This window comes from Chelonia mydas, chromosome 1 (genome assembly GCF_015237465.2).
Source record: "Chelonia mydas isolate rCheMyd1 chromosome 1, rCheMyd1.pri.v2, whole genome shotgun sequence".
NCBI lineage: Eukaryota > Metazoa > Chordata > Testudines > Cheloniidae > Chelonia > Chelonia mydas.
Genome location: NC_057849.1, coordinates 150,158,981 through 150,180,398, shown reverse-complemented (window position 1 = coordinate 150,180,398; position 21,418 = coordinate 150,158,981). Strand labels below are relative to the sequence as shown.

At 48.0% G+C, this 21,418-nt stretch overlaps 1 long non-coding RNA gene across 1 annotated transcript; it reads right to left on the bottom strand.

Annotated features, from left to right (window-relative positions):
* Positions 1 to 1,027: 1,027 nt before the first annotated feature.
* LOC119566624 lies at positions 1,028 to 20,186 on the bottom strand. Its single transcript, XR_005225903.1, has 2 exons — positions 19,232 to 20,186; positions 1,028 to 7,857 (listed from the first exon to the last, which is right to left on the bottom strand). It is a non-coding gene; the product is annotated as an uncharacterized LOC119566624 (long non-coding RNA).
* Positions 20,187 to 21,418: the final 1,232 nt, after the last annotated feature.

The following is a 21,418-nucleotide window of genomic DNA, read 5'->3' as shown; positions in this document are numbered from 1 at the left end:
AACTTTCCTGAACCTGGCGCTCTCCCTGGCAATTCGGGCTCCGCTCTCTAACCCGGGTGCTGTCGCTCCGCTCTCCCCCTTCCCTCCATGTTGCCTCGCTCCCCGTTCCGTTCCTGTGCTCTCTTTCTCGCTCTCTCCATGTCGCCTCCCTCCCCCTCCTGCTCCATATGGTCTCTTCCCTCCTCCCCCCCTCCATGTTGTCTCGGTGACTCTCCCCTCTCCATGTTATGTCTCTCACCCGCTAGGTAGTGTTTCCCTCCTGCCGCTGCTGCGTGGCTGGCGGGCTCGCTCCCTCGCTCGCTCGGCGCTGCTAGCCGCCAGTGAAAGTGACTAGCGTCGCGATCGGTGAAGCTAGCGCCTGCCGCAGAGCGCTGCCGAGCTCCAGATTTTAGTCAGTTTCACTCTGTGGCCACCAGCACATGCGGAGCGGCGCCGCAGGGAAACACAAAGCGGGGAGTGGAGGAGGGGGCAGAGAGGAAGGAAACAAGGGGAGGAGGAGGAGGAGGAGGGGGTCTCTGGCAAAGTGTGTGCCTGGGGGGAAGGGGGGGAGAAGGGGGAGACGTTAGATAGAGCTTCCAGCAGGAGAGTTGTATCGGAGATCGGTCTGAAAAAGTTACAACCCCCCCCCTCCTTTTTTTTTTTCTTCTGAACTTGAGAAATTCGGAAATCAGCATAATTCACCTGGATCAAAACCTTTGCCAGCCGAAAACTAACGGCTGCGCTGAGAATAGTGTTTGGTCTTCCATGCATCATGTGTGTCAAATAAATGCTGGACTGAGGCCCTCAGCGGAGGATTTAGCTTTCCTTGTGCTGGAAACACAGAATAGAAAAAGTGCTGTGGCGTCCTTGTTTCATGGTTGTAACTGATCCCCTATTCCTGGCTTCAGGTCTCGATTTGTCTCTTTTTCATCTGCGACTCCTCTTCGACCCCCGCCCCGCCTCCCCCTCACCGATCAAGAAAGGGCGGGGGAAAGGCGGCTACAGGAGTGTCACTGGAATGTCAAAGTGAAATACAACTCAATCTGTGTCGACAGAGGATTCCGTTTAATTAAACAGACAGCATTTGATCATCGTACTCCCACCATAGGGGCCTAATCGCTATATACTGCTTTAGCCAGCCACAAGCCCACCGGATGATAAAACTCAGCAGAAAATGGGCAGGACGTTTGAAAGTGTTATGCTGGGCTCAGAAAGGGAACCCCAAGTTTTGATGGTGAATAAAATGAACATGCAATCTGAGTATAAAGGGGGGGGCTCTTTTAAATCCATCCAAGCTAATAACCACTGGGTAGAGGTTTAGGATTTCATCTACTGTCCTCTGAGCCTAGGTATTGCTGGGATCTTCCATTGTCTGCCCTCACTGTGTAAGCTCCAAAGCTTGTCTCTTTCGCCAACAAAAGTTGGTCCAATACAAGATATTACCTCACCCACCTTGTCATGTACCTTCCGCCTTTAATGGGAATGATGGGGCTCCATAGCAATTTACTTTTATTGATGTAGTTGGTTTAAGTCAGATCCCATTTCCCAGAGGAAATGAATGCTCAGATTACCTTAAAGGCACCAACTAATTAATGTTATGTAAAGAAAAAATATTTATTGTACATTGACAGCGTATTAAGCGTATTTTAGAGCCGAGGACCATCGCTATAGACCACAGTGGGTCCGTGTGTATTGTCGAATCTTTGGTTTGTGAAATATTGAGGACAAAGTTTGGAAGGGCTTCTAAGACCCTTGTTGTCCATTGAGTTCTGCATACCCCCAACTACAAAACAGTCGGTATAACTCTTCGCTTTCCAGTGCACGCAGACAACAAACACACGAATTAAAGAAATAATGCCTGGGGGGAAAGCAGCCCAAGTGCACTGTGCAGCAAATGCTTTCCAAGCCCCAATACCTGTCGTTTCCAATTAAAAAAACCCCTCACCCATCCCCAATATGCTCCAATGACCTGCACTTTCCCCTTCTTTTCAAACTGAAAAATGGCCAAACTAGCTTAAAGTTAATTTAGGCGATCGGGCTGGGAGGTGGAGGCGGGTGAGGGGGGGAAAGCACTCCGGGCTGCGATCGCTGTGTCAAGCTTCAGCCACACCGACATTTCTGGCAGACTTCCAAAGTCAAAGAAATTGGAAAATTGGGACGGGGGGTTGTTCAGGCCAACGGGTCAGACCCCTTGGCAGAGAGGCAGGAGCGAGCGGGCGCTGTACGAAAGGGATGAATCAGTCAAGCCATCTGAGCGGAGCACAGGCATCTTCCGCAATCCATTCATTCAGTGAAGCGCGTGAAAAGCTGCCGATCGCTGCCATTGTTACTCACAGGCGATGTGGGAACCGGAGCCTCCACTCTGGCGAGAGATAAATAGTCTGTGACAGCGCCTCTCCGCGAAGAGATCTCATCGAATTTCACACGGCGGACGCTCACAGGTCTGTGTTGCTCTCTTTCATGTGAGTCCCTTTAAATCGCCATTCTCTCCCCTCCCGCTCCCTCTCTGTTGTGCCGACCCCCCCTCCCCCCCCGGATCTCTTCATCCCTCCCTTTAATGTTTTTCCGTCGGGGCTGGGAACCATGTACAGTATTTGCCTTCGGAGTGCTTGGCGTGCTGGAGTCCGGATTGAACTAGGAAATGCGGGGTTAAAAGGCTAACCCAGCACGGAGCCCTTAAAAAAAAAAAAAAAAAAACCAAACAAACAAAAAAAACCCCCAGGTCTCTGTTGAAATAGTTTCAGAACCAGAGTGTTGCCACTGGTCTTTTGTCTGGGGCCGAAGGGCAGGGATCCCTGGTCAGTGGCAGATTTCTGGAAATACCCGTCCTTGAGCTAGACGGATAGCGTTACCCTGGGACGATGGCGTAAATATTGAAAAAGTATGACAGGAGGCTGTTCTCGTGGCTCTGGCGGTGGGGGAGGGGGTTGTTCTTTCAGGTGGCTCAGATAGGTACATAGGATTAGACTTGTTCACACCTTGAAACCGGCTGATTAGGAGTAAGTCACAGGTCCACGCAAACCCTGGAGGTACTGCGGGCGGACAGCTCAGGCACGTATTTGATTGCAAAGGGCAATCAGCTTTCAGCTTTCCAAACTGAATGGTGCTGGGCGCCTGCCCCTCACATTTGCCGTCGGCGTCGGGGGGGAGACCACGGGGTTACGTGGAAATGGAGCGAGGCTGAGCCCGGCCTAGTGCGCATCTCTCCCCATGCCGGATTCTGGCTCAGGTAAACTAGAGCCTGACAGCTCCTCACCTTGGCCAGGCAAAGCAGGCTGCCCGGACTCCCCTTGGAGGGGAGGGTCTGTTCTGCGGTTCGGGAAATCACGCAGCCTGTAGGAGATCGCACTCACCATCCGAGGCTGCCTTTCGGCTTGAGATCCCGTCTTTCTACACAATGTTGGGGTGTAAAAGGGGCGCCCCAGTCTGTACAGTGCGGGGTTGAATCGGATAATGGAAGCAAATGTACTGAGGTGAAAATCTGACCCCTTTCCTGGTTTGTGCTGCTTCCAAGTCCTCCTCCCAGCACATTTCCTGGCAGCCTTTGTGTTGTGGCCAGGCAGCCAAACGTGAGGCTGGCTCCCGGAGTAAGCCACATCTCTGCCTCGAGGCTTTTCCTGCGCAGGGAACTTTGAGAAGTCCAGAAGACGCGCTGCGATCCCGGCAAGCAGGCTCAAAAGGAGGTCTCTTTCCGGAGAGAAATTCGCTCTTCGGTTTCTGTCTCCTCTCGGGTTCCTTTAAGAGTGGAGCTAATCGATTCGACAATTGCTGCACAGGGGTCCCTGGGCATCAGGAAGCGCCTCGGATGCAAACCACGGAGGGGAATATGCAGCAATGTCGTGAAATCTTGAGAAAAATCTGCACTTTTGCAGAGAAGAAAAAAACGAATAGGCCGGTCTGATCTGAATGTGTCATGCAAGGTTATCTGCGCATTTCGAGTGAGTCATTGTTTCCAGCCTGCTGCTTGGATAGCACATTTCAGGTATAACAATCCCGGGGAGACAATACCTGAGCAAACAAAGCAGGAGACTGGAATCTTCTAAATTTATGGAGCCTGCGTGAAGCGGGGGACAACTGTCTGGAACAGCCACATTTTCTTTGCTTGCAGTTTTCTTAGGACGAGCGCCGTCCAAGGGGCGCGGGAAAGTGTTTCTTGGCAGGATGTCAGAATTTACAGGATTTGCTCTGTGCATTATATACCCACGGGAATGCAGGCAGGGTTTTCCAAACGCGTCTTTCCAGTTACCTTTAATATACTTGTAGGTGATTGTTTTCCCTTTTCACTTGTTTGTCTCATGCTAGTCTCGTAAACTGCCTAATGATTTATTGCCTAAACTAAGTGCTTAATTTGTGAATATGAAACAGATTAAAAGGAGATCGGCATATTTTAGCAGGCAAGCCAAAGCAAGACCAGCAGCTGTTTCAAATCTGTAAACGTTCTCAACCTCATGTAGAATTTAAACTAGCCAAACTGGAGAGGAGTTCCTGTGAGACTGAAGGCCTGAGTCTCTTCACACCAATTTCTACACTGGAGTGACTCCATTGCCTTGAATGATGTCACTCGGATTTAGATCTCTGTGAGAGGAGAATCAGACCCCATCTGACTACAGAGTGTTGAACTGGTTGCAGAAATCACTTGGTGAAATCAGCTTGTGGATACGAGTCAGACTGAATGGTCACTCTGACCTAAACATCTGTGAATTTCTACATGATCAGAAGGGTCTTCCGGCTAAAAAAAAAAAAGACAAACACCCAGAGGGTTAATGTACACACTGTCCTCTTGAACTAAGAATTAATTTGAGCTAAAGTAAATACAGCAATGGGGGGGTGGTCACTGACAAAGGCACATGGTACAAAAGTAACACAAGCACACGGTGGAGAACAAAAACAAAAAATAATTCGAGTTAGTTCTGCAAATAAACTTTAGCAGCGATAATACAAAGAAGAAGGATGGAAGTTACAGCCAAAAGATAATTAAAATAAACACCTCTGAGGTAGCCCAAGCTTGCTACTTCCTCCTCTTAGCTACCTAAATAAGGAACTAGTACAATCAAAACGCTTCCTTTGAAAAGACTCCATGCACAGACAGTAGTTTGGCTTCTCTCATAGACAGTGTCACACATCAAAGGATAACAGCATGTTCCTTCGGCGGCTTATTGCTATGAAACTCAGGCAAGCAGATATAATGGCCACAAACCGGACTTCTCTGGTTGTTGATTGATTATCTCGATAGGGCATCACTGAAAATCTAATGGTTTTAAGGATTATGATGGAAAAAAACTAGGCCACTGGATCATTTCAGGAAAGTGCTATAGGGTGGGGGGTGGGTCTTCTAATTTGTAATGTTAACTTGCTGAGGCTTAAAGAAACTGGACAGAAGAAAAATATCGGGGGAAATAGACTCAGGGCCAAATTCAGCTGGCTCCAGCACTGCAAAGAATCACATTGGCTGCAGTAACGCGGGCAAGATTTAGCCTTATGATTTCACTTGAACATCGTCAGAGAGTTGCCCTCAGCCTTTTTGTCTGGCACCCAAGTGTTCCTGCTAACGTCGCTCCCGGCTCCCGTCTTTCCGTCGATTACAGTTTTATCCGCGCTCCTCTCTCTTTCCATATGCGAAGGTTCAGGGGGAAAGCGCAGAACGTGTGAATTATCTGTTCCTTGCAAAGTGACTTCTCATGCCTGCCTAGCACATTGGAGGAGCTCGCTGGTTAGCTTCGCACTTGTTACAAATAATCCTGTTTAAAATTCCTAGTTTTGCTGAACCACATAAAGGCATTAAAAACTCTCCTGGCGGGGGGAGGGGGGGCTGGGGGGGGCGAGAGAACGTTCTTGCACAAATTGGACACGTGGAACTGGTCCGTACAATTATTTTGGGCAGCGCTGTGCAAGTTCTGCAGCCTTCCCGGATTTTCCATCACCAAGTGCCTGGGGCGATCATTAGCTGCGAATGGACAACATTCTCTACCGGCTGGCACCCCAGCAGTTACCGTGCTGCGAGGGGGATTCTCTCCTCCCTGTGTTTCAGAGCCCTTTTGTAGGAAGGGGAGAAATCCCTGCCTCTTCATAGGAGGCTACCTATATAACAGAGGGTCCCGTTTAAAGAATGGAGGGTATTTATCGGTTGGAGGCAAGGAAGACATCAGCCATTGACAAATCCTTGCAAACGAACAAACAAAAGGGCCTTATGAGTACAGCTACTAAACCTAAGCCAGCAGAGAGAGAGGCAAAAATCTATATCCAGCCCCATATCTCTGTACATTGCTTAAGAACACCTAGCAAGAGTGGGTCATCCTCAGCAGAGCAGAACAGACAGCGCTGGCTAAGAGACAAATGACTCAAGGGCCCTCGTTGCACCCCAGGTTAGCGCTTGTGCCACAGATGTGTCTTGTGCCAGAGCTGTAGAAATAGCTGTAATGGGAGAGAAAACTGACTTTGTCCAAAGCACAAAGACCAGGTGTGCAATGTAACTGAAAGGGTTGCAAGAACAGTTGATCCTTGATCATATGTTGCTGCCACTGACTGGAAGAGACTATGTGCATCAATTTAAGATAGAGCCATAAACACAAAAAAGGTGTTAAAACAACTTTATCTGGGATAAAATGTAATGTAATCTATGACATGGAAACAAACGTGTGTATGTTGACACGGAAATAGATTGTGTATATTAGAGTGTGAGAACACACACCCGTGAGCAAGGGAGCACATGAAGAATCTGGAGGTAGAGTAAACGAGCAACAGAGCAAGTCCCTAGCAGTGAACCTTCTTCAAGATGGTAGAAGACAGCGCCCCTCTTTCTTGTTCTCGGCAGTGTCCACTCCAAGTCTCAGTGTTCACTGATAAGACAGTAGCTGAACATTTGAGTAATGAAAAGGGCTACAGCTGAAATTCACCTCTACGGTCTACGCACCTTGTGCTGGCCTCCTGAAGAGAGCTGTTATTTTGCCATGGACATTCAACATCATCAGAAATAACTAGGGTTGCACCAATACAATAAAAATTGTCTATTTTCTTTTTAAATATGATGATTATCATAAAGAAGTAGCATTTAGAAAGAAAATGGCAGACTAAGAGGCAGAAAATTTTCAAAATTCTTGCCCCGGCCTTCACAGTCCAACCTAACTACCCTAGCCTATACCACGAGTTTGGGCCTTGACTACTCTAGAGAAATTTACCTTGCCAAGAATCACCTGGTCCTTTTAGCACACTTGTAAAACACATCAGATCCACCTGGTTTATATGCATGCTTTAGATGGATTAAACCAGGGCTTTGGAGCAGAGCCCGGAGCTGGAGCACGGAGCAGCTCCAGAGCAGTGGAGCTGCAGGTTTTTGCCTGGAGCTGGAGCGGAGCTGGAGCACAGCTCCAAATCCCTGGATTAAACATGCTTTCAACAGGGTGCCAGTTCAATCTGATCCAGTTCAGCCCGCACTGGTTTAATGCCAGTGCAGATTGTACTACAATGGTTCAGAATGGAGTGGTTCATATAGTCCTCCACTACTGTCCCATGATACCCTGGTGGCATTTTCAAATCTCCCTTGAGGTTCTTCTGAGATCTGTGCAGGGAACTGTGGGCTATTACCTTCATTTTAATGCCAGATCCAGTCAGGAGTTTCAGATGAAGACAGACACTCTGCAGTCATCCCCACACCAAGGAACATGTGCTTCTTATCTCCTTCCCCTTTCTCTGATTCTTCTGCCCACTCCTCCCAGCCCAGCCCATTGTTTCCTCCACTTGAGGCCCCACCTACCCTCATGCTGAAGTGGTCTGATCTCACAGTATAGGGAGAAAACAGAAGGGAAGAAGCATGGAGATCAGATGTACACCATTTTGAGGAACAGTCTATCTTCTTCTGAAGCCTGTGGACATTGTCTGGCCCTAAATTAAAGAAAAACAACTTAAAGTACAACCAGTCTCAATAGAGGTGTTCAAAGACCAATGCTTCCCCATTTATTTAAATGGAGGATTAGTTTCTTTCTGGCCTAATTTCTCTTATGAGGTGACTGGATTAAGCTCAGACACCTCCATAGGCACAGAAAAACTTTGAACTTGTTGATGTGTATCTTAATTAATTTTTAAGATAAATTGGAGTACTATTTATTTATACAATATTTAGTAGGAGAACACTGAACATTTTTAAAAATAAAGACAGGGTGAAACTCACTTTTGTTCAGAGAGCAAGCACATGGCCTATGCATCTCTTAAGACCCACTTACACCTTCAAAACAGGACTTCAGTGAGGCATAGGTCTAGTGCTAGTCTTCAGGGGTGAGCTTCACTCACAGTGAAGGCTAAAGTTCTGCAAAGTTGTACTGGCTACTTGGCACCTACATCAGCCAGCCAACAGCTTGCAGAGAACAGTACAGATCTGTGTTGGATGAGTGAGACCTCATAGAGACTGTTGGGTCTCCAGTGCTTTTAAAAAGGAAACAATAGCTTGTAGGGGAACAGTTCTCCTGGCCTAGGTACCTGTTCCCCTCTGATGTAAGATATTTAAACAAGGGTATGTCAATGTTGGCTTTAGACACATGTATCCCAATCCTGCTCTCCTTGAAACTGACAAAACCTCCAGAGAGTCAAATGGGAGCAGGAGCAGGCCCAGAAACAGTACATCAGACTAGAATAACTTTCCTCAGAGCTGAATGGAAGAAAGAACATGTTGTAATGAGCTGTTTCGCTATGTGCAGTGATAGGTAAACTAGAAAGGATAGAAATGATCCTGAGCATACAGTGACCCAAAACTGCACGTCTTCTAGTTTTTAGCTCTTTAGCTTTATAAAATTACAAATTGCATTTTGATGCATTGAAATTAATGTGGAGCCCATGTGACTTACCTCCAACCCAATGGTGCTTTATAACAAAGGTGACTACTCCATGTTCACTTTCTATAGAGAGGGCAAACTAAGAACCGACTTTGAATGTGAGGTCTACATAACAGTCATTTAGAGCAGTGCTTCTCAAGCTATCTGATGTGGGGGACTGGAATTTTTTTTTCCAATGTGCACGCAGACCGGCAGCCAATGGCTCGCGGACCTGCACTGGTCCACGGACCACCACTTTGAGTAGCACTGATTTAGAGGGCAGTGATAACAACTGTGTGAGAGGATGTCCATGATCAGGATAGACAAATATATCTATAGACACAACCTTTCTCTTAGCTAGGAAAGTTTAGGCTGTATGTAGAAAGATCAAACCTGTATGGCTCAGTCATCCAAAACTGTGGGTATCTGAATGATTGGTGCTGTTAGGAGCTGAAAGCTGTACCATGTGTCATTGCAAAAGTAATTTCCCCTACATGCGCAAATATAAGGGCCCAGAACCTCTGGGGTAGTTATGCTGCACAGAGCATATATCAGGTGCGTGTACAAAAAGGTGGCTTAAACCTCACATTTGCACTGCCCTGATCCTGGTGCTGCCCGGTGCTGGCTGATCCCCCTGTGCTGTGTTACAGAAGCCTGAGGCTCCTCTACTTTACGCCAGGGGGCAAAGATGCATCTGGGGATTTGCATAATGCAGGTGTATCAGTGCCATGTCCCTTCTCCTGTAGCCACATCCATTTACATGGATACACAAGCAGCAGGGAAGATGAGTTGCAGAGGAGACCCTAGTTCTGAGCCGCTGGATGATCACCCTTATGTAGGGTGAGCTTTCCTGTGCCAGCTAAACCAGCTTTACCCCCAGACCGTGTGAGTGGTGCAGCCACACCACACCAACTAATCTGGCCAAAGTCTCCAATCTGTACTATGACCTCTGACATAGTATATATGCATTATTGGTCCATTGTGAATATATGAACTCTTGGTCTAGGTTGCAATTCCTAGGCCAATAAGGTTAGTATTGATTGTAATCATCTCTCTAGGATGGTGTATGACCATGATATAAGAGTGTATACTCATTCCCTGAATGGGTACTTTTTCTAAAAAGATCTAAAGAACCAATCTAGAACAAAAATTAATCTCCATCATATTTGGTAGAAAGGGTAATATAAATATTAATGCATGTCCAAGCTGTGTATGCTAAAGAAGCAACATTTGGATGAGGGCAGAGAGGAAAGCCTGTTTATGAGGCTCAGGACAGTAATTTATAAGAAAGCTCTTCAGGTCAGAGACTCTCTCAATGTATGTTCGTACAGTGCCTAGCACATTGTGGCCTTGATTTTTGATAAGAGTGTCTAGGAAATACTGTTACACAAATAATAAGAGGAAGCTGGCGTTCAATCATAATTTATTTTATGTAGGTGAATCTAATCTTTTGGCATCCATTGAGGTGACCTGTTCAGCCATCTTTGAGTTAAAACTGCAGGTGTAGCTTGAGAATAAAGAGGGGAGTAGGGAAGTAGGTGCTGTGAAGTTAAGACATCTATCCTCCGGGAACCTTTGACTGATATTCTCACATACTTGGACAGGCAAGTTGAGCCCCTAGATAAGGTCATCCTTAGGTCCAGAAGATGACCCAGAATGTAAAAAGGATGAACATAACGAGGGTTTGTTGAGTAATGTCAACTATCACTTCTTTTCTCATGTTTATAATTTACAGTTACAGCTGGATTCAGGTGTTACTGATGAGGAAAGGCAGAAAATGCAGGAGTTCTGCAGTCGCTTCTTTGTGCTTCAATAGATTAACGGATCTCATGGGTTAGCACTAATCTGAAAGCCCTGTAAATAGCTAGTTTTGAGGAAAAAGCACTTCACTCTGTCTGTAAGACTTCTGGAGCCACTGTGAAAGTTTATGGTGGTCAACCTGTGTAAAGTAATGCCTACCTCGCAAAACAAATGCTCCTTAGTTTGATCAACTGATGCCCCATATGCTGAAAACAATATCCTGCATGCAGATGGGTGACTTGTAAACAAAGTCAGTGTTTTTAATAGACTATATTGCAGAGAACAACTATTAAAGGTGATCTCTAAAGAACTTTAAACATGGATTTGGACTCATTTGCTTCTTTATCCTGGGGAAAGAAGGTCTGAATGACATCTTTACTTGCAGCCGTGTTAGTCTGTATCCATAAAAAGAAAAGGAGTACTTGTGGCACCTTAGAGACTAATAAATTTGTTAGTCTCTAAGGTGCCACAGGTACTCCTTTTCTTTTTATCTTTACTTTATTTCTCAAAACAAGGCTTTTTTTCTGTTTCATTGTTTTCTGGGTTTTTTTAAATCTTAGTAATATCAGAAAGGAAATATAAAATAATTGCTGGCAAAGTTTGCAGATGATACAAAAATTGGCAGCATGATAAATTATTGTAAGGATGGGTCTGTTCTACACAGCGATCTGGATTACTTGGTAAACTGGACTCACTTTGAATGACATGTTTCAATACAGCCAAATGCAATGCCATACATTAAGGGACAAAGAATGTAGGTTACAGCTCCAGCATGGAGGAAATGTATTTTGGAAAGCAGTGACTCTGAAAAGGACTTTAGAGGCCATGCTGGAAAACAAATGAACGTTAACTCCTAGTGTGATAACATGGCTAACAGACGAACACTATTTTTGGAAAAAAGAAAAGGAGGACTTGTGGCACCTTAGAGACTAACCAATTTATTTGAGCTTAAGCTTTCGTGGGCTACAGCTCTTTGGGTGTGTCAGCAGGAGAATATAGAGTAGATATAGGAGGTGTCTTTGTTTCTGTGTCCAGCATTAATGAGACCATTATTGGAATACTGTGACCAGTTCTGGTGTCTGCATGTTAAAATGGATGTTGAGAAATTAGTATGGGTTCAGAAGAGAGCTACAAAAATGATTTGTGGTCTGGAAAACCTGGTTTAGGGTGACAAACTAAAGAAACTCAATCTATTTAGTTTACCCAAGAGAAGGATATGAGCTGATTTGACATGGTATTTACAAGTATCTAGAGGTGGAGATTTCTGGTACTAGAGAGCTCTTTACTCTAGCAGAGAAAGGCATAATTAGATAAACTGGTTAGAAGCTGATGATATGAATTCAGACTAGGAATAAGAGGCACGTTTTTAATAACGATGGTACATAACAATTGGAACAATGTACCTAAGGATATGGTGGATTCTCTGGTGCTTAAAGTCTTTAAATCAAGATTGCATGTCTTCCTAAAAGTTCAGGCAAAAGTTATGGGCCGGATGACTGGGTGAAATTCACTGGCCTATGTTATGCAGGAGGTCAGACTAGATGATCATAATGGCCCTTCCTGGCCTTAATATCTGTGAATTAGCTATTTCAAGTCTCTTAATCCCTGATATTCCCAAAGGTCTCAAAGATGTGTATTGTGAACACTCAGATCTTAATTGTAAATAGGCAAGGGTGTTACATCTGTTTAAAATAGACTTCTCTTTCAAACATTAATTGGGCAATGGAGTTAAATAGTGGTTAACAAACAGGACAAAGAATTCTAGAACGGTCTGACAAAAACCACTTCCCAGTTGTGCAGCTTTGTCTTGTGATGCCACAATTTCACTAGTTCTCTAACTGCCATAATATTACAGGTTACGTAAGAGCTGAAATGTTCATGAAAATAAATAAATACATAAGCAGCCAACACCCCTGAATGCCACCCCTTTGCCCCATAAAATCTCCTTCCAGCCCTTCTTTATACATCACAAAGAAGCAGAAAAAGGCAAAAGGCAATTTGACCTGTTTTAAAGATAGAAATCCATTCTCTCACAGGAGAGCCCTGCAACTTGTCTGAATGAATGGCAGGGGAAAGGGTAAGGGGGTTTAGAGAGACACCTAGATATTCTTGAGATTATTTAAGCTATTAACTTTCCTGAGGTTTCATAAAAATACCTCCAGCCAATTGTCTTTACTAAACCACAATATTTTTCTCAGGGGGGAGGAAGGAGGTAAGTTTTCAAGGCACAGCTTGGTTTCTAGTCCCTTATATGAAGAAAACCTGCTATGACTCTCAGGGGTCTTGTAAATCATACCTGTTGTTCTGTGGAGATACTAAATATAAGGTACATTCAGTGCCTTGTTAATCTTCCTAATCAGAAATGGAACCAGAGATTGTAATTGGTGCAACAAAACACTGAGTTAAAAGTGTCTCAGAGACTGAGCTCTGTGATTTGATGTCTTAAACACACACTGGAGTGTTTCATGTGCAAACAGTGAAGTAAGGAATGATGTCAGGGAAGCCTTGCAAATTCACCAGGCAGGCAGACCAAGCAAATTGTCCACTTTGAATAAAATTAATATGACTGACCACCAACTTCTGGTCAGCTTCATGCTCTCTAGTGACTTGTTCATGAGCTTCTCTTAGTAGATAAGAGGGTATCAACTTACACTCACTGCACATGAGAGAGATAGGGAGGTCAATGGTGATGGAAAACAGCACAAGCAAATGTGAATTCCTAGCTGGATAGGGGTGTAAACCCATTAGTTGTACATAATTTGAGAACACAGATCAACTTGTCATAACATACTACCATAAATCTATGCTGCTCTCAGAATAACAATGCAAGAGTCCACGCCCTTTGGGAACTGGAGGAGTAAGCAGGAAGTAAAATTTACATCCAAGTCAATGACCTAGGTCAGGACACGATCCTTCAGTACTTCCCCAAACAAAACCTCCAGGCTGCACAGAGTGGCCCCTAACATAGTTATGGCAGAGAAGTCTTGGGGAAGCTTATTTCATTCAATTTCAAAGAATTTGAGATTGCAGGGCTTGAGAGACTATTGTTAGGAACACAACACAAGAGGATGAAAGGAGCTCTGTAGTTCATTTTACATGTCCAAGAGGCATTTTCATGCTCCATAATGAGAAGGGATAATTTTGAGGAAGTTCACATCAAAGGGGAAAACATCCTGAACATTTGCATAATTGCAGGATTTGGAGAATAATAAGACAAGCCTGCTGCTTAAGAACCTGGGCATGACATAGGCCTTCAACTGGACTTAACATCTGGGGCTAGTGGTGTATGTTTACTTACTTGGTCTAAGACCTCCTTGGAGTCCAGAGAGGGAGATCTGGAGCTGTGGCTATAAAAATAACTTTGACCTCATGGGACAAAAAGAATTAAAAATAGATTAGCTTAGCTAGCTGTTTCTACTCCGAAGCACTCCAGGCCTGACTGGGAGAACTGCAAGCCTTATGCAGGGCATAGCGTCGGGGCCCCAGAAAATGCAGGAAGGCTAGATCATTGAGGGCCATTGCCTTGTTGAAGAACCAGCTCCATTTGTTGCTAATGACTTGGAATGCCAAACCATAATCAGGGTGCTCAGGAAAAAGGCTCCAGGTTAAATGCACATAGTTTGAATTAGCTGCTGATAGCAGAGGGCGGGGTAGTCAGCAACATCTCGTGTTTATGCGGCAACAAATGCAGTTTAAACAAGGCAGATCATTTCCCCCAAGAGTCGCCCCGTGGGGCACCATAGAATTAGTCAAACGTTTCTCTCAGAACTCAATGGTGCAAGAAGTAGGCGAGAACCTCTAGTTTCAGGGTCCAACAAGGGGGGCTCCAAAGAGTCGATTCGTTAAGGCGCCGTGTTTCTAGAAATACTCGACAAAAGTCTAGAAGTCTGAGTGTGTCATCTCTGGGATGCCAGCTGAGTCCTCCCTTTTCAGCGAAGACTGAGGCAAATGCCAGTCAGAGCCTCCTGCCGCAGAGTGAGAGCTAGCTATATACCACCCTGCTGCAAGACACATCGCTGCCAAGCCAGCGAAGACTACCGGTGCTGAAAGGACACTGGAGCACATTCCCCCCCAGCTGTCACTATCCATTTGGTACCTCTGTGGATTACTCTGTGCTCTTACTAGGTGACATATGCGTCACGTAGCAAACACATTGCTAACATAGCCTCCTCCTAGCCAGTGCTCAGAGCCTCCCAGTCCTCACCAGCCACTTTGCTGACACAATCACACGAAGACTTGTATAAATGGATTAAATAGCAGGTTCGCATTAGTGCAGAGAAATACTTCACCCAAGGATCTCTGCTACCTCAGCGTCACGCTGCCACTTTCTTTAAACTCGTCTGTAACAATCTACTAAGGAACGATCCCATAACTGGTCTTTGAGCATCGCTTTATGAATAAAGTTAGTGCCTATCAAATTTGTTAGTCTCTGTGGTGCCACAAGTACTCCTGTTCTTTTCACCCCAGAACAGATATTTGATGTAATCCCGATTTCCCTGCTACAGTTAACGGGTCACTGTATTCGTAACAAACTCGCCTGTTCAGAAGCATAGCTGGAAAAAAACAGTTTGAGTTGAAGGTTTTCCTTCAAAAGGGTGTTTCCTACCAGGTGTGTTTCTATGTGCCTCTGCACCCCAGATGTAGTGCTTAGAATCCATTCAGCCATGTTACAGATGTCAAAAGAACAAAACAACCCATGAAAGAAAGATGAACAGCCAATAATAGCTCCTTAGCCATTATTTAAAAGTGTGGTTTTGGCCTATGTCTATGTACTTGCGGCAGAGACATTTCAACCTTGCATGCTTTCCCCAGAAGAAATTTATGTAAAAGTTGGAAGAAGTCATACTCTGGTAGCTAAAGCCCAGCCCTGCTGAAGATTTGTGATTCTGCCCTACTCATTGCTGAACTAGTACTTTAGTCTGTGATTAGTCCCATTCAAGTCAATGAGTGTACTGGGAAGCCTTATACTATTTCTCTCAAGCTGGAGTCAGTCCCTAAATAATTGGTCCCTCCTGCAGACCTCATTCAGGCAAAAATCCCAATAATTTTAATTTCTCAACATTTTGGAAGCAGACTTTTTTTTAAAGACAACAGTGCATGAGATAAGGAGGTTAAGTCCTAAATGTTAGCTCCTTGGCTTTTGCCATAACCTTAGTGTTCTTTAAAGGGTGCTCTTGTATTCAGATTTAGCACAAGCCCTGAAGTGACTGTGATACCAGATAAGTAGGGACCTACCAAATTCAAGGCCATGAAAAACGTCTCACAGACCGTGAAATCTGGTCTCCTCCCGTGAAATCTGGTCTTTTGTGTGCTTTTACCCTATACTATACAGATTTCACAGGGGGAGACCAGCATTTCTCAAATTGGAGGTCCTGACCCAAAAGGGAGTTGCAGGGGGTTGCAAGGTTATTTTTTTTTTGGGGGGGGGGAGGGTCATGGTATTGCCACCTTTACTTCTGTGCTGCTTTCAGAGCTGGGCAGCTGGAGAGCGGCAGCTGTTGGTTGGGCACCCATCTCTGACGGCAGCAGTGCAGAAGTAAGGGTGGCAATACCCTACCATATCATCTTTCCTTCTGCGCTGCTGCTGGTGGCGGTGGCTCTGCCTTCAGACCTGGGATCCCGGCCAGCAGCCCCCACTCTCCAGCTGCCCAGCTCTGAACCAAGGCTGCCACCAGCAGCGGCGCAGAAATAGGGGTGGCAGTACTACAACTCCCCCTTACAATAACCTTGTGACCCCCCCCCCACAACTCATTTTTGTGTCAGGACTCCTCCAATTACAACACCCTGAAAATTCAGATTTAAATTGCTGAAATCATGAACTGTATGATGTTTAAAATCCTATGTCCCTGAAATTGACTAAAATGGAGCATGAATTTGGTAGGGCCCTACAGATAAGTCATTATGCACTTATTTCGACATTTTTTTTTAGAAGCAGCCCTGTAACACAAAGATAAACCTGGCACCGAATTGCCAGGCCAAGTGACTTAAATATGTTTATTCTTGCTTGGGAAATCCAGTCTGCGTATAGAGCCCCATCCTGCTTTCATGACACAGGCAAAACTGCCATGGCAAAAAACGGGGTTGGGCCCTCAGAGAAGCAGAGCCCGCTTCTGTTTGCTCGCTGTAGCTTCAGCTCTTATCATTTCCCCTGTCATTTATAATCAACCCCCCCCCCCCCCGCCCCAGCCCGCTGAACCCTTCTGTCGAGGGAGTGAAACGTAGGTAGAAGGGCAGAACGGTGAAACTAAAGGCAGCTGCGCGCAGAACAAAGGTGCTGGAGACGGAGAGTGGCTTTTGGGGCTAGAGCAGAGCCTTGGAAAGGAGAGATTTCTGTCCAGAAAACTCCGCTCGCACCGTTTCTGTCCTGCCCTTGAACTGACAAGTGAATATCTGCCTCACAACCAGAAAGTAAATCACATCGAGCCTGGCTCAAGGGAGAACGTACAACGCTTCCCTCGGTTGCTAAGAAGTGGAAGATTTCTGCTTTCCAACACAGTCTGTTTTCTATGCAATATTTACTCTGGGAGCCCGCAGAAATGCGTTCGCTGTTTATGATGGTGAGCGTAGAGCAGCTCCCATTTTCCTGGTACAAATCAGTTGAGGAACCCCCGTGGCGAGGAGTATCGAAGTGAGATCGGCTTGGTAATCCTCCCAAATCATGGTTTTACTGCAGCTCTCTGGAGACTTTTGAGCAGGGTGCAGCGTAGTTAAGTGAAGGTTTGGGCGACTCTTTCTCCTTCCACTTTGCAGGCAAAACCTGCCTATCCTGTGCTTGTTTAGCTGTGTAAACTTCTGCTATTTACTGCCCGTTTCCTTAGGCGCAGGGAGTTTGATCAAACCTTTATGATATGCCGAGAAGCAAATGCAAATGGGATTTTGAACATTTAACTGAGTCAACAGACAAGGCACTTGCCCCTGTAAGCTTATCGGTTCAGTAATATGGCTCCGAGGGTCAGCCCGCATGATTTTTAATCTCAAAAAATATCTAAAACTAGCCCTGCTGTAATCGTATTAGCCCAACTGCATTTAAGGAGGAAAGGGCTTGGTGTCTGCCTTGCCAAAAGCAGACAAAGGTCTGAAAGGCAAGGCCTCCGGGTGTGCCGCAGGGGGTCGAGATTTGTTAATGTTCAATCTTGAATGAGAGACCAGGTTAGTGAAACGTCTCGAGATTTTTCTAAACAGCGCATGATTAGACGATGTAGAATTTCCCTTCGTTTAGCAACTGAGTTTGCCAGTCAGGCTCTTGGCAAAATTTAAAATGGAGGAAGTAAACACCCAACACATAGGACAAAGTATCCCGGAGTGCTGCTTTTTCTTCTGCCACTTGGGTATAATTTCTCTTTGGAAATTATGCTAAAATAACATTGTGCATAAATTAATGATTTATTTATTTGGCTAATAACTTTCACATTCTTGCTTATATTTATCTAGGCTAAAGGCCATCTGTAAAATGCCCCGCAGCTGTAGCCAGTGCTAAAACAGAGTGCCTTGGAACCAGAAATCAATGTCCCTGAAATGAACAAGTGGACAAGTTACTAGGTTCAGTCACTCCACACACCATTTCTTGATCACCAAATAGATGAAGTAGGCGTCGGCTAACGGAAACATTTGAAAAGGCCACATGCAAACCCTTTCGCTGCCGCCGATTTAGACAGGCTAATTTTAAAGTCACAACTGACCACGCACAAAAAATAAAAAACCTTTGGGCAGACTAGGGAATGTGAGAACGATCACATGCTATCCAGATTTAAACGACGATAAAACACAATTAGCTATGATAATGGCGCCAGAAATAATTGATAAAGTGTCTTATTTCTCTTTGTATACAGAAGGCAAAATAGACACCTTCAGTGAGATCACACTGTGGTACAAAGCCTCTGCCCAGAAACACCAGCACTGATTGTGCATTTTACATCTAAGGGGGAGAGGGAATATGTGCTCCTTTAATGCAAATCATCTTTACACAAATAGATTTGCAGGCTCACAAAGCCCCTGCAGACCTGACCTCTCCCTACATAGTTCGTAGCTATAAGCTTGGGCAAGCGGCTAACTCAAAACCCACGTCCCTAGAGCAGATATTATCCGTGAAAACGCCTTGAAAAATCAGTCACAACTCAGGGCTGTTTTAAGAAAAGTCCGATTAGGAAGGGCTGGAACTAGCCTGCAACTAATCTCCGAGGCCTTCATGCCTCCCTGGAGAGCAGCGCCCCAATGCCATGTGCAATTAACAGAAAAGGACTCGGAGAGAGCAACGCTGAATTGAATGTGCAGACTTAAAAAAAAAAAGTTAGCACTTGGGCAACTCTCAGGGCGCCGCAGAGGGGGAGAGAGATCCCAGAACTGTTAGATCAACGAGCCCGTCTGCCCGGGAGGGTGACACCGTCCTGCCGCGAGTCCGCCCAGCAGAGCAGGTTTAACCGGGCCAAATGCAAAGCGCCAGGGCCGCCTTTTGTGTGCAGCCCCATAAAACAACTCCAGGCAGGTAAAACTCCTCCGAGCCTGGCGTGCCTCTTGCACCAGCAGGCCACCGGCGCTGCGCACCTCCTGCCCACTCCCCCCCAGGCGCGCACCCACGCACACTAGATCTTTCCCCCGTCAAGAAAGGTGTTGGAGACCATGGAGACCGGAGGAGGGGGAGCCCCGTCACGTACCAAAGCCCAGGGCAGCAGCAGCAGCCAGCTGGAGCCCAGCGAGGTCACGTTGTGTCTCAGACCCAGCCAGATCCCCCGCCAAAGGTTCCCCTTCCCTGTTGCCCGTGGGGAGAGGAAGGAAATGGGGGGAGGGAAGAAGCTGCGGGGGGAGTCCCCCCCCCCGGTCCAAACTGCCTCCCCGGCCAGAGAGCAGCCGCGCCAGACAAAGGCGAGCCTTGCAGAGAAAAGGGGACCCGCCAATACCGGGCTGGGAAAGGCGGGGACGCGCCGCGCGGCTGGGAGGCTAGTGGGGTCCGGCCGACCAAGGGGGCTCGGAAACCTGCCCGGCTCAGCTGGCCTGGCGGGGAGGAAGAGGAAGCCGAGCGAGCGAGCGAGCGAGGGGGGGAGGGGAGACAGCGCCATCTTTTCCTGGCACAGCCACACAGCCAGCGCTCGGCTCGGCCACGGTGTCTCTCGGTTTCTTTTTAGCAGCGGAAAACGTGCGATTAGCAGGCAGCCAGGCGGAGCCGCCCTCCCAGCCCCGCGCCCACACAGCCCGCAGCTCGCTCCCCCCTCCCTCCGCGTGATCCCGGCGCGCAGCCTCTCGCTGCAAAGCCGGATCGCAAAACAACGCCTGCCCCAGCCTGAGCGCGGCCAGCCAGGCCCCGGGGTGGGGGGCAGCTGCGGGCCCGACCTCCCTGCGTGTCACAGCGCTGCTGCGTGGGCACTCGCCCCTGGAGCGGGAGCTCCGCGCCCCCTGCTTTGCGCAGCTGGCCCCGGGGGCGAGCCCTAGCCCTGCCGTACCCAGGGGTGGGCTGCGCGGTCACCGCTTCCGACAGCGGGGGCGGAGAGCCAAGGCCCGATTCCTCTCGCTTTTCACACCCTGCACCTTATCGCGGGGAAGCAGCTGGGCGATCCCCGCCCGCCCGCCAGCCAGGCAGCAGGGAAAGGAGGAGCCGGCGTTGCAACCCTAGAGCTTTACGCTCCCTCCTAGGGGAGGGGGAGCCGAGGCCCCGCTCCGGCTGCTGCCAGCCCTTTGCAGCCTCCTCCCCCGCGGGGCGAGGGTGGGGTGCCTCCGAGATCTCCGCTTCTGGGGCCCGACCCTGTGTGTGTGGGGGGGGGGGCGAGGGGGGTCCTCTCCGGGCGAGAGCTACCGCCCCTGAGCCGGCACCGCCGCCCACAGCCCCCTGAATAGCGCTTTATTATCCAGCGCTCAAACCCCTCATTGTGCTTGGCAGAATCACCTGCCTCCGCTGGAGCCGGGCGCGGCAGCCCGGGCCACACGGAGCTCGCGCCGGCCCGGCCCGGGGGGCCCGGCTCTCCCCGGGGCGCGGGAGGAGGGGCAGGCAGCTCGCGGGCGCCCCGCACACTGGCTCGCCCGGGGAAGCCTGGCGCAGCCTGGTCAGGCAGCGGCGGCTCTGGCTCCGACGAGTCCCACACAAGCCAAGCGCGCGGCCGCCTCGCGGACCTGCTGCTGCCTGGGGGTGGGTGGGGAATTTAAACGGGGCGGTGGGGGGGGGGGGGGCTGAGCCTGGTGAGGGGGATTTGATGGGTGGTTGGCTGAGCCGGGGGAAGGAGGGGGGTTGGGTTGGCTGCGCTCAGTGATGGGGGATTTGAGAGCGAGAGAGAAGGGGAGGGAGGTGTTGGCTGCGCTTGGTGAAGGGGGATGGGGGGGCGGCTGCCGCTCATGCTGGGGAATTTTTCTGAGGGGAGGGCTGCGCCTGGGCGTGAGGGGGGATGTGGTGTGGGGGTGTTGATTGCGCCTGCCGAGGGGTATTTGATAGGAGGTGGGAGAGACAGCTCCTTGTTTCTAATAAAGGAAAGGACTTTTATTGAAGGATAAATGCAGGGAACGAAAGTAGTGTGGGTTGCGTCTGGTGAGGGGGGGATTAGACGGGGGCAGCCACTACCCTTGGTGAGGGGGGATTTGGTGGGGGAAGGAATGGCTGATCCTGGTGGTCGGGATTTGATGGGGGGAGGGTTGGCTGGCCCTGATTGCGGGGGGGGGGGGCTTGATGGGGGAGGGTAGGCTGGCCCTGATTGCGTGGGGGGCTTGATGGGGGAGGGTTGGCTGGCCCTGGTGGTCGGGATTTGATGGGGGGAGGGTTGGCTGCCCCAGGTTGGGGAGTTGATGGGGAGTGCGGGCTGCCCCTGGCCAGGGGCTGTGTGTGTGAGTCAGGGGGTGGGGAGGTGTCGGCTGCGCCTTGC